The sequence below is a fragment of the Populus alba genome, chromosome 13 (assembly GCF_005239225.2).
Source record: "Populus alba chromosome 13, ASM523922v2, whole genome shotgun sequence".
NCBI lineage: Eukaryota > Viridiplantae > Streptophyta > Magnoliopsida > Malpighiales > Salicaceae > Populus > Populus alba.
The window spans coordinates 12,994,184-13,005,852 of record NC_133296.1 but is presented as its reverse complement, the minus strand read 5'-3'; the positions used below and the strand labels follow the sequence as shown (position 1 = coordinate 13,005,852).

Here is an 11,669-nt window from a genome sequence, read left to right as displayed (position 1 = left end):
ATTCCTGACTCTGGCGTCAGTGAATAAACCAATAAATTTACATTATTTTTATTCTCACATACACATTCTTTATTTTTTTTTCTGTATTTTTTATTTTTTTATTATTTTTTATTGGGCTGGGCTGGGCCCAACTCAGCTCACATGGGCTGGGCTAAGCCCAGCCAACCCAGCCCGGCCACTGGCCCAGCTGGGCTCAGCAGCCCGCGTGTGCTAACGCACGCGTGCTGCTGCATTGTGCAAGTGAATTAAAATTCACTTGGACAGTGTAAAACACATTTGAAATAATGCAGAAGAAGAAAAAGTCGCTTACCTGGTCTGCTGGAATCGGTGGAGACGATGGCGAAGCTCTGGCTGGCCGACACTGCCCCCTCTCCTCTGCTCCTTCTTCTGCTTTCCTTTGCTTTCTCTCCTGGTTCTGGAAATGCTGAAGGCAGTAGCAGCGATCTCGTGACTTTCCTCTGCTTTCTCTGTAGTTTTTCAAACTACGAAGACGATGCCGGTTTGCTGTGATGTTCTTTGAGTGAATACTGGTCTTTCCTTTGTTTGCAGGGACGAAAACGGTTTCAAAGATAATTCTGGTCACTGTGTGTGTGCTGCCCTCTTTCTCCCTTTCTCTCTGCGTGTTATTATTTTCTTCTCTGTATTTTTTTTTTGGGTTTTTATGCTATGTTGGGAGCTGTGAGTTGCTCTGTTTCTGGGTTGATTTCTTTGTTTTTCTGGTCCTCCTCCTCTTGTTCGTTCGTCTGATGGGCTGAGTTTGCGTCTCCTTTGCTCTTGGTTTGAGATTCTGTCACCTTCAGTTCTGAGGTGAAAGGACAAAGAAGATGGTGGGCTGCTCCTTGTTGCTGCGTCGCTCCTCTGCTTTTATTTTTATTAGTTTTTTTTCGTCCTCCTTCTCTGTTGCTGAGTTCCTCCTGTGATTTGTGTTTTTTTGCTTCCCCTTTTTGTTCTTGACTCTGTATCTTTTTTGGGTTGATTTCCCTCTTTTCAATTCTGGGTTTTCTTCTTCCTTTTATAGCCAAGCTAACCCTCTAACCAGTTCTGTCTTTGCAGGACTGTATTATGGAATCCACGAACGAGATTATCGGCAAAAGACTTGGTCCAAGATCAGATTTGTTGCAGATTATCAGCTCCCCTGATGAATCGGAAGCTCTCCTGTTGAATCGGGATGGAGAAGAACACACGGCTGTTCCTTAGCAACGATGCCGTTTTGGCTAGAAAATAGGAGTTTTCAATTGACCCCTGAACTTTGGAAATTCTGCAATTGGACCCCTAAGCAAATAAAAATTTCTTTTAATTTTTCCCCTTTTGGATAAATTTCAATTAAGTCCTTGAATTTATTTAATTAATTAAATCAAAGTTTAATTAAGTCCACAAACTTACTAATTCTTCTAATTTCATTAATTAAAATAATCCAAATTTTAAGTAAATTTCCAAACTTATTAATTCTTCAATTTCTGATCAATTTATTCTTAAATCTGATAATTTCATCCCTGAACTTTGAATTTGTGTTATTTTAACCTCATTCTCAAATATATTTTTAATCATTGATTTTATATTATTTTATTCAAAAATTAGGTTATGATAGGTATCGGTAATGTAATAAGCAAAAATGATCATGTTTAATCTCATAAAGTCTAGAATGAAGGTTGAAAGTGACAGAGGGAACAATTAATAATAGTTGGACAAGGAAGAGATTATAATAATAATAATAATAATAAAAAAAAAACTAGAAGGGAGAAGCAAATGAACTATGAATACATGTTACCTTGTTAAAATTGTTAGATGTTCATGTTGTCATATTTATTGTAATATTCACCCTTTCAATAATATGTATTTTGCTTCAGGATCATCACATGCATGATAAGAGTAGATCCTAGCTTATGTTCCCTTCTTGTAATCTAGTCCTATGGAGTATACCCTTGTATTTTGTAAATATAAAAATGTTTGTATAACTTAATTTGTATAATTAATGTTTAAACTTGACTGAATGAATGTAACCATGTAGTTTATATATTCATGCTTCATGCCTATGTAATTATACTTATTTATTTTTATCTATCAATAATGATATCTTATTATATAATGCGTATCGTAAATATTGTGGTTGATAAAAGTGAGTACAAGTGTGGAAATTGAAAACCCAGGATGATTGGGTCGGGAATTGAGTTATGAGATGCGAGCTATTAGAAGTGTAAATAAATTCATGTCAATAACCTCGAACCTTCCGGTATATGGGGGAACTCCATCAAATTCTAGTAGATTTTAATACGAAGACCATGAACATATATGTATAAAAAAAAAAAATTATGTGTTTTTTTCGATTGATATGAGATTGTCGTTTTATCCAGAAATGAGGGATGTTACATTTGGTATCAGAGCCGATCTCACTGGCTGTCCGGTTGTGCCAACAGGGTCGTCGGGCTCCTTAAGGGGGGTGGATTGTAAGATCCCACATCGGCGGGTGAGGGGTGTGTTGCTGGCCTTATAAGTGGTGCTGGTTGCCAACTTGTTATACGCGTTTTGGGGCGTCAGGCTTAGAAATGGGCTCGCATCACCAGGAACAAAACCGTGAGGGCGGTAAGGCCCAAAGCAGACGATATATGGCAAGTTGGGCCGGGCCGTTACATAGGATGAGTATAACCACTCTCAATAATATCCCACAACTCAATATCAATATATTCAAAAAAAAATTGCACCATAGCTTTCCAATAAGCATATATTTTTTTTTCCTTTAAAGTAGGAAACCCTAGTTTTTAATTGATCATCTAGTATCATGATCTTTTCTCCTAGGTGATTAAACCTTAAACAAGGAGTCCAAGCTCTTGAAGTGTTCTTTCTTTTGATAGAAATGACTATATCACCGATTTTGGATGGAAAAGAGTTATTTACAAGAGCTTAAATGTAAAATAAGTTAATCATTGAGTGTAAAACAAGTTCACTCTTGTGTAAAATATGTTTGTACAACTCTTTTAAATTACAAGTTTACCACTTATTTAAAAATGGATAAGAAAATTTTTAGTGTTATAAAAAGAAATATAAGACCTTATTTGATCCAGTTTATGCAATCCATTTAATATAATTTGAGTGATATTACCAAACTATATGACAATTTCTTTTTCATAAGGTATCTTTTACCATATATTAATTTTGGCAATAAAACTATTTTTGATTGATACATTTGGCAACACAAACTTTTTTTAGGTAAAAATTATTTTTATGATATCAAATTAAATTATATAAAGAATTGATTACATTAAATTAAGTTTAAGTATCTTTAAGTCAAGTTTGTAACAAAGGAGTAGATATTGCTTCAATTTGATCTAATTAAACTCCTACATCATTAAAACTTTTGACATACATATTAAATTCAATAATTGTTGTTATCATCAAAATCATTATTCGATAGACCTGTGGACTAATAGTTCATATTTGAGTCCATGAGTTTGAGAGATGAGAGAGAAAGTATTAAAAAAACAATGAATGAAAGAGAAAATAGTTGATTGCCTAGATTTCATTTACAAAAAACCAACTCCAATTAATGTTTGTCTCTTCTTTAACAATATACCATATTATAAGCATTATAAATAACTACAATTAATAACTTTGCTTTGTACATACCATATAAGTGAGTGTCATCAATATTAATTAGAGGATGACAATGTTAAAAAGCCATCAATTAAAACACCAAATGCCCAAAATATTCTCTAGAATGTTGCCTTATTACCATAAACTATTTTATGATCCTAAGGGACACTCATTTCATGATTTGAATCTCTGATGGTTAGTAGTGTTTTAAGCAAGTTTTGAAATAACTCTTCGCGTGTACTAAACAATTGCTCAAATATTTTCTATTTAGCCATCCATTCCTTCAAATATGAGATTCATGTCCATAATCCATATCCACTATAGCTTGAATTGTTGCAACACTTGTACTTATATCTATTTTCATAATTATCAACATCATCTCGGCAATGAGATCTGAGTTAATCTGATGATGACATTGCAAAATAAATGAGTTTTGATATATATATATATATATATATATATATATATATATATATATATATGTGTGTGTGTGTGTGTGTGTGTGTGTGTGTGTGTGTGTGGCCCTTTCAATTTTGAGATCTTCCATGAATTAAACCTCTAGTGATATCCTCACGCATATACCATTTACTTATGGTTCTTGAATGCATTGCAACTAAATATAAGTTTTAGTTGAACAATAGACCTTGTATTATAATGAATTCTTGATATACCACTCTTAACTGCAATAGTGTGTTTAAACTTGTCTTAAAATTTTTGTCCAGCCTTCAATTCATCAATTGTTGAGCCTAAATGGTTATAACTACTAGCATGATCACTACATATGTATTGGTTATGGATATTCATAACCTGAAATCCAGGAGTAGAAGGTGTCATGTTTTGATTTATAGGCTTAATTAACTCAATATTCTCATATTCCTTATCTTCCTTCTCTTCCTCAACTTTATTAATGTGACGATCATCTTCATTGTTACTTGGTTTGGATTTTCCATAGCAATATAAAGCAAATATCATATCCAATTGAGGTTTCAAATTAATAATTTCTTGTGCCAATGTTTGTCTCTTTACATTACCACTAAATCTAGATGGATTAACTGCTTATATGTCCTTTGAGTGTTACTTGGCACTCGATTGAACCCTATGCTAGAGGAGTTTTCTTGTTTTGATCTATTATTAAAGAAGAGCTCTTACATTTTAATCTCATTAATACTAGCAAACTCAAACATTGATTTCATATTTCTATCACCATAAATGGGTATACTGACATAATAGCTTGACTAACCCTAATTTGCAACATCTTTCAAGTAATATTAACTTCTATTTCAAGCATATTCTAGCCATTGTAAGTAATTTTATTGTTGATATCGATAATGATATCACCATAGAAGCATAGTATTCTAAAATTACAAGACATTCTATCAAATAATATTAACATAATAAAATATAAGCCCAATTTATCAATATCGTGGGGTTTAATCAAGGTGAATAATTTATCAACAAAACCATAACAGTAACATCATTAATGAAAACCTAATTTCACCAGGTTTCACTATCATAACAAAATAATCAACTCAATTTATGTATTTCACAACTAATTAACTTATTTTATACCTAATTCGAAAAATTTCTAATTTAACCTAAAAAACCTTAACTGTAACCTTAATTAACAATCTCCAGCAGCTCAAAATCATTGATTATCTTAAAAAATAACATAATTAACAACTTAAATCAATGTAATTTATATATGATGAACCTAATATAAACCTAATTAAAAAAACCCTAATTTTTTCGAAAATCATTAATTCTAAACCCTAACTTTTTCAAAATCAACAATTAACATAAATTAGTATAAATTATGTTAAATGATAGAGGGGAAGTGTTGGAATATACATCTTAATGTTGAATATGGATGATGACTAGCGGTGGTGGTAAAAAAAAAGAAAATAAAGCAACAGTAAAGAGTGAGAGGGTGAGCTTAGTGGTAGGAAGAGAGAGAGAGTGGTAATTGGAAGTTAATATGGAGAAGGATGAGATTGTGCTATGATGAGAGCATAGTTTTAATACCCAACCCGGCCCAGTAGGTCGAACTGGGGCTAGAACTGAGTCGGGTTGAAGAAAAAATGAAGAAAGAAAAAATCTGGTGTAACCCAGCTAATCTAGCAAAACAGGGTTAAGACTCAGCCGCAAACCCATTGATTTTTATTCTATTTTATTTTATTAAAACGTCGTTTTGATTTTGTTATATAAAAAAATTTGACCCAGCCGACCTATTGACCAGGTCAAAACCTGGAATCTGGGTCTTGAACCGGGCCGGATATAGGACCGGGTCTTAAAACTATGAATGAGAGAGATAAAGAAAAAAAAGTACAAAAAAAGGAAAAAAAATCTAAAATTTAAAAATGATGGAAGTCCCAAACATGATTTATGGCTCGCATGGCTGAGTATGACATGCAAGTTATAGAGAGCATTTGATACTAAATTATGAATGCTAGATTTTTAAATATATTTTTTTTTGTGTGTTATTTTACTAATTTTTTTTTAACTAAAAAAAAATAATATGTTTTCTGTGTTGCGAGGTTTTCACCTTTTAAGTTTGACTTAAACAGAGTATAACTGTTGTTACTGTTGTTGAGTTTGAATTTCGGCCTAGATGTTGCCACGTCAGCACAATTTTGACTTCTCCCAACCTGAAACCACCTTCCCGGCGCGTGCAAACCTCTGTGCCTACTAATTCTCCCCACTTTCCCTACAAATTCAGCGATTACATTCCACGCTCCAGTCCCTACGTGAACGAACCTTTTAAAATTCAACAATCAAAACTCCGCGCCACTAAACTCTCTACTATTACCACCATCACGTGAATACCACGCTAACGCCTCTCCCCTGCCTGATTCGCTCGTGTAGTACACGTTGTTGGATACCACGTGGGTCTAACTTTCTTGAAAGTAACTCTTAAATACACGAATGCACACGCACCGTACACCTGTCAGATAAAGATAGTGAAGCGAAGTGACGAGCTCTAGAGAGAGAAACAGTTTTTCTAGAGAGAGAAAATCTCGCATTTTTTTGCCCTTAAAGTTTTAGAGAGAGAAAGCGAAAGCCAAAAGAAATCGAAGATCTCCACAAAACCAGAGCTCGAAACCCTAACCTTAACTCTATCCCTCTCTTTAGAAATCCCTCTCTCTATCTCTCTTTGTATATGGCGCTGTATAGATATATGTTTCTGTATGTATAGGTCTTTGGATCGAGAAAAAGATTCAATAAAAGGTTCGTGCTTTAACCTAATTTCTTGTGCTTTAGTTCTGTTTTTTTTTTTTTTGCCCATATTGAATTTCTATGTGTGTTGGGTTGATTTGGGAATGAAATTATGGTTTTTCTCTGGGGGTTGTGGTTATATAGGAAACCCTATTTTGGGGTTTGAGGGGAATTTTGAGGGGATTAGGGTTTTGAAAGTGGGAATTTTGAGGAAATTAGGGCTTTAAAGAGGGATTGGGAGAAAATTAGGGTTTTAAAGGGGAAAGTTAGGGTTTTTGGGTGGTACATGTATGGCTTCTGGGAGTGTAGTAGAAGCAGGAAATGAAGGAGGAGAAGTTAGGGAGAAACAAAGGTATACAGAGAGTAAAGTTTACACTCGAAAAGCCTTTAAAGGACCCAAAAGGAACAGCCTCACCAGCACCAGCACCAACAATAACACCGCCACCACCACCGCTGGTAACAATAACAGCAACACAAACCTAACCACCACTAGCACCGCAGCTGCTGACAACAACAACGTCAACACCACAACAACCACTGCCCCTTCGGCAACTGAAACCGCTACTGTTCCAACCACCACCTCCACTGCTGCAACTGAAACTGCAGCTGCTCCAGCCACTCTCTCCACCACTGCAACTAAAACTGCAACTACAGCAGCAACTACGACTGCAACTGCAAATGAAACAAGGGACAGGGACAACAACGAGGAGTTGGTTGAAGTGCGAGAATCAGAACCTGTAGTGGTAGACAACACGAACACTGCCCAGCAAGTGCAACAGCCTGGTTCTCTCTCAATTGTAGTTTCTGATGATTCCCTCAACCTAAACCGGCTGGAAGTTCAGGAGGTGGTGCCTAGTGTGAGAGAGAAAGTTGTGGAGAGGGGACACGCTGTGGGGAATGGGGTGTTTCTGAAGGAAGGGCTGGATAACAAGGTGAAGGTGGATTTGTTGTCACGGTCAAAGCAGGAGAAGAGGGAGCTCAAAAAGAAGTTGGAGAGTGAGCTTGCTTTGGTTAGGGATTTGGTGAAGAGGATTGAGGCTAAAGAAATGCAGCTTGGTGTTGGTAGGTTGAGTAATTCGCGGGTGGTGTTGGTGAATGATAGGGTTGACAATAGATTGACGAGGGTTAATTCAGAAGTGGGATCAGTGGGTGTTCCCCGTGAGAGTACTGCTATTCTTACTCCTACTCCTAGGCAGTCTAGGCCCTTGAATCAGCTTAGTATATCGGTGCTAGAGAATAGCCTGGGTGTGGGTGAGTTTGTGGAGAAAGAGAAGAGGACACCAAAAGCAAATCAGTTTTATATGAATTCAGAGTTCTTGCTTGCAAAAGACAAGTTTCCACCAGCTGAGTAACAAGAAGTCGAAATTGATTGGGAAGAAGCAGGGGGCAGGGGAATCTGGATATGGGTTTGGGACAAGCACTAAGATTTTCAAGAATTGCAGTACGTTGCTTGACAAACTGATGAAGAATAAGCATGGTTGGGTGTTTAATACTCCTGTTGATGCGAAGGGTCTTGGTTTGCATGATTACTTTACCATTATCAGGCATCCAATGGACTTGGGCACGGTGAAGTCCAGGCTGACCAAGAATTGGTACAAGTCCCCAGAAGAGTTCGCAGAGGATGTGAGACTTACATTTCACAATGCTATGAAGTATAACCCGAAAGGGCAAGATGTTCACGTAATGGCAGAGCAGTTATTGGATATATTTGAGACCAAGTGGGCTGTTATAAAGTCAGATTATGATCTTGAGATGAGGTTTGCTGCCAGTTATGAGGTGAGTATTCCCACACCCACATCAAGAAAGGCTCCTCCATTTGTACCGCCCCCACTTGATATGAGGAGGATTTTGGATAGATCAGAATCAATGACTTATCCTATTATTGATACCAGATCCAGACCCAAACCCATCACCACTACACCTTCTAGTAGAACCCCTGTTCCAAAGAAGCCTAAGGCAAAAGATCCACATAAGAGAGACATGACTTATGACGAGAAACAGAAGCTTAGTACAAACCTCCAGAGCTTACCTTCAGAGAAACTGGATAACATTGTACAGATAATAAAGAAGAGGAGTTCAGCACTGTCCCAACATGATGATGAAATTGAAGTGGATATTGATAGTGTTGATGTGGAGACTCTGTGGGAGCTGGATAGGTTTGTAACCAACTACAAGAAGAGTTTAAGCAAGAATAAGAGAAAAGCTGAACTTGCCGTTCAAGCTAGAACAGAGGCTCAGCAGAATGTGCAGCAGAAGGTAAAGTGTCTGACCGTGTTTCTCAACCAGAAGCATTATTTTCTAACGGAAATATGTGGTTTTTTAAATTTCATCTGGTGATGTTTCTTTGCAGATCCCAGCATCAGTTGTGGTGGAGGCACCAAAAGAAACAAAAGCAGGTAAAGTTTTCTGTTTGTTAGTATTAATTTCATTTTGGTTAATTATAGTTTGGTTGTATTGTATATTTGAAACATTGCATCTTCTGCTGGCAGATGAAAGGAACGCCTCCACTTTGTCACCTGTTCAAGTGGAGAAACAGGGAGACAATGGAAGTAGGTCTAGTAGTTCAAGCAGCTCCAGCAGTGATTCTGGATCTTCTTCAAGTGGTACTCCATCATCACATTTCTAATTTTGTAATTTCTGTCACTGTCATGTCTCATAAGTTTGTTCTGATGTTTGGTGAAGCCTTCTATTTATTTTTCTTTATCTGCATGATTATTGCAGACTCTGACAGTGACAACTCCTCAGCGTCTGGATCAGATGTAGGGAATTAATTGAGTACTCGAGTAGTTCTGGTGGGTAAATATTCTCCTGTGGTTGGCTTGAAATGTTTGTATTACTTTTGTTTGCTAATAACCTGTGCGTTTTCCTGCCTTTTTTTTACCCGCTGTTGATTATACAATATTTTACTCGACTTCTGCTATGTCACCTTATTGTCATATTAGCCCATATCTTTAGTCTGGTCTTCAAGCTTTACCTGCAATCTAGTTACAATTTGATGCTGATAGTGTGGTTGTAAATGGAAAGAATGTGTGGTTGCTTAGGACTTGCAGGATGTGTAGGAACAACAGTCCTTATCTGTGATTTTCTTGTGAAAAGCTGAAAACATAATTCTCTGCACATTATAACTTTATTTGATTGTCCTTGTAGGGTCTCTCAGTGAACAAGAATGTGATTGCTCAAGTCAGAGTGTAGTTTGGTGATTAACCGTTTCTTGCTTAAAGTGTAGTCTAGTCATATGGGTTCTGAATTCTGATACATACTTGTGGGGTTCCACTCATGGGTATGATTTTCTTATAGGCTGGGCATGGATTAATGAGTAAAAAAGAATTGATGTAAAAGGACTTTGTGGCTTGGGAGAAAAAATGGGTTCAGATGACTATGCATCTGCTCCAATATTGGCTGCCTAATGTAATGACTTGGCAGTAGAAATTGGTTTCTAAACAGTAGAGCACCTTTAATGCATAAACTCTAGCTCACCATGACAATTTGGGTTGGATTTGATCGTTGGTCATTAGTGAGTTTAAAATGTATTTTGTTTTAGATTGTTAGTTGGTTATAAGACTACTATGACCTACTTGTGGATCAACTATGCCCCAATTCCTGTATGTCTTTGCTTTTGTTGAGGATTTATATGAAACTTTGAAGCTTTTACCTGATGCAATAATTAGAGAAATCTTGATGTTATGGTATATTCTGGATGGCTCTGCGCTTGTGCAATGTTATGCCCACAAAACACTGGAGAGTAGGCTGGGGAATATAGAGTAGCTTGCCCTCATCCCTTCCTAGGCTAGATTGTGTGTTTTGTTTAGGAACTTGATCTACCTACATGGAACCTTTCCTGAACAGTTCTCAAAATTCTGAAGGTGGAATCTTGGTATGTAAACTGGTTTGGAATCGTGGGATTATCTTGGCAAACAAGTAATAATCAGCAATGAAAGCAAATCAATGGCCATAAGAAACATGCTAATTTGTGGGATAATTGAAGCCTGGTTATTTTTTTAGAGTAGTTTTCCTGTTGTATATTGCCATCTCTGTGTCCCCCCCTACTAAACTTGTGGTAGAAATGCTTAAATGCCTTCTGAATGAGTGAAAGTGAACCTGTAACTTTAAAGGATGTTTACATACAGATTGGCATTAGTTTTTGTGGATTGTCGATGCTTGTATGAAACTCTGTAAATAAACGCGCTGTTATCAGTTGAAGTTTGGTCCATGGTTTTACGCAGAACTTTCCTCACCATTCTGCATTACCTAGTTGATGAGAAGTATTTATTAACTTGTTATCGACATTTTCTAAAGTTTGTTTATTAAATACAGAGGCACCAGTGGCTAATCTTGGCTTTCCATTTTTCTGTGACAGATCTCAGAAATTTAGGGTAGATGGCTATCCCCATGATGGTGATATCATGAATTCCAGATTGAATAGGAATCTGCCTTTGGTGTACAGTGAAGTTCTCAAGGCGACTGATTATCCTGCTAGTGCAAAGTGGAGTCTCTCTTGTTGGAACTGGTTTCTTGAATCTCCATGTGGCTTATCTGTGTAGTCTTGAATTTGTATAATACGCCTTAGAATGTGATGATGATTAGATACAGAGTGGTGATTAGATACAGTGGTTTGTTTCCCTCATCATGTGTACATGGCTAACTACTTCTAGTCATTTTAGTTTTAGCTACCGCCCCGTTGATTTTGTGTTAGCAGATGCAGGATTCATTGGTGTTATAGAAGAGATACTCTGTGATTCATGCTCATGAAGTTGTTATAATGGCCAATAATTTTTCTGAAGATTGTATGTTTGTGGTCGCGCGCAGATCATATGGCTCCACCATTCCTGCTCTCCTCGAACGTTTAACAGATGTCTTGAATCAAAATT

General features: G+C 36.7%; 1 pseudogene; it reads left to right on the top strand.

Moving 5' to 3' along the window:
* Positions 1-6,563: 6,563 nt before the first annotated feature.
* LOC118043636 (transcription factor GTE4-like) lies at positions 6,564-11,581 on the top strand (annotated as a pseudogene).
* Positions 11,582-11,669: the final 88 nt, after the last annotated feature.